Below are 2,321 nucleotides of genomic sequence, written 5' to 3' on the forward strand. Positions count from 1 at the left end.
AGCAAGTATGAGGAATTCAAGTATTACTTCCAAGAAGAGGAAGTGGAGAGTGATGGTTGCTATTTCTTTGCTGAGACATGAGTGACAATGGGAGAAATGGAATAAATGATAACATGGATTATTATAGTAAACTTCGAAGGGCAGTTGTAACAGCAGCTTTAGGTTTAGACTTTCATCAAAGCATGATAGTAAATGACAATATTAGATAAACCGTTTTTAAATTAAACAATCAAATTAAGAATTTCTATGACATAAGCAGAGGACATACAGTTTGCAGGTTAGCGCTAAAGGTTTTGAAACATACTATCTGGGTTCAAATTCTCACAAAATTTAATTAATAATGTAATTGCCTTTTTGTAAACAAGAGAAGTGATGCTTAGAAAGCTTAGGCTTAATGAACTTTCCAAGGTCATATTGGGAGAAGCAGAGCCTGACCTTAGACTGAAGGATTTTTTACTTATAGCACATATTTTGAAACCAGTATTTGGTTTCCCAAACATACCACATACTTTCATATTATCATGTCTTTACCCATGGTTTATTCTGCCTGGAATATTTTTCACTAGGCTTTCTTTCTTTCTTTTTNCGGTAGCCCATGGCAACCCACTGCAGCAGGAGCTGCAGCCTACCCCATCGCCGGCGACTCATGGCAGCCCAGCTCCAGGTTGAGCTGTTGTTCAGCATCTTAGCTGTGGACGGCAGTGTCACTGGCCCTCATATGTGGGATCCGAACTGCGGCCCTCTGGAGTCCCAAGCCAGCTCTTAACCAACGTGCCACTTGGCCGGCCCCTGGTTTTTAAATATTTTTAAATTTTTTGATTATTCATTATTAGTGCATATAAACACAACTGATTTTTGTTTATTGATTTTGTATCATGCAAGTTTGCCAAATTTGTTTATTAATTCTAACAGTGTTTTTAGTCTCTTCAATTATAAAAGTACACGTGGTTTCCAAATGGTGATAATTTTACTTCTTCCTTTCCAATTTGAGTGCCTTTTTTTTTCCTTGCCTAATTGCTCTGGATAGACCTTGCCATACTATATTGAATAGAATTGGTGAAAGTGGCCATTCATGTCTTGATCTTGATCACCGAGGAAAAGTTTTTAATATTTTACCATTGAGTATGTGGTTGGCTCTGGGTTTTTAATTCATGGTCTTTAGTACATTAAAGTAGTTTCCTTCAATTCCTAATATGTTCATTGTTTTTATTATAAAAGATTGTAGAATCTTGCCAAATACTTTCCTTACATCAAATGAAATAATTATGGTGTTGTTGTTTTTTATTCTGTTTTATTTTTTCTTTCATTTTATTACTGTGCTGCATTACATTGATAGATTTTCATATGTTGAACCACCATTATATTCCAGGAATAAATCCCATTTGATCATGTTTTATGAATCTTTTAATATGCTGTTGAATTCAGTTTGCCTCAGTCGTTTGCTAAGGAGTTTTACATCAATATTCATAAGGATATTGATTGGTAATGTTGTTTTTGTAATGTCTTTGTCTAGCTTTCCTATTTGGGTAATGTTGACCCCAATAGAATGTCGTAGGAAGTGTTACTTCTTCTTCAATTTGTTAGAAGAGTTTGAGGGAAAGGGAAGGATTGATTGTTAGTTTTTCTTTATATATTTGCAGATTTCACCTTTGAAGCAATCTAATCCAAGGCTTTTTTTTTTGTTGGAAGGTTTTTGATTACTGATTCAATCTCGTTACTAGTTGTAGGTCTATTCAAATTTTCTATTTCTTTGTGATTCAGTCTTGGTAGATGGTAAATTTCAAGGAATTTGTTCATATTATATAGGTTATTTCATTAATTGGCATACAGTTCAAAGCAATATTTTGTAATGTATTTTCATTTCTTTAAAATTGTTAGTAAAGTCTTAACTTTCTGACTTTAGTAATTTCTCTTTTTTTCTTAATTAATGTATTTAAAGGTTTAACAGTTTTGTTGAACTTTTCAAAGATCCAACTTTTTTGTTTATAGATTTACTGTATTGTTTTATAGTCTCTATTTTATTTATCTTTAATGTTTAATGTTTCCTTCCTTCTGGTAGCTTTGGGTGTAGTTTGTCTTTCTTTATCTTTTTCTTTAAGATATAAACTTAAGTTGTTAATTTCTGATTTTTGTTATTTTTCAATGTAAGCATTTACAAGTATAAATCCCCTTGTTAGCACTGCTTTTACTGTATCTCATAAGATTTGGTGTGCTGTGTTTTTGTTTTCATTTTGCTCAGGTTATTTTCTAATCTCCCTTGTGATTTCTAACCATGCCTTCCTCAGACTTAGAGAACTTTGGGTCATTATTTCTTCAGATAG

This window comes from Hipposideros armiger, unplaced genomic scaffold (assembly GCF_001890085.2).
Source record: "Hipposideros armiger isolate ML-2016 unplaced genomic scaffold, ASM189008v1 scaffold_323, whole genome shotgun sequence".
Lineage (NCBI taxonomy): Eukaryota > Metazoa > Chordata > Mammalia > Chiroptera > Hipposideridae > Hipposideros > Hipposideros armiger.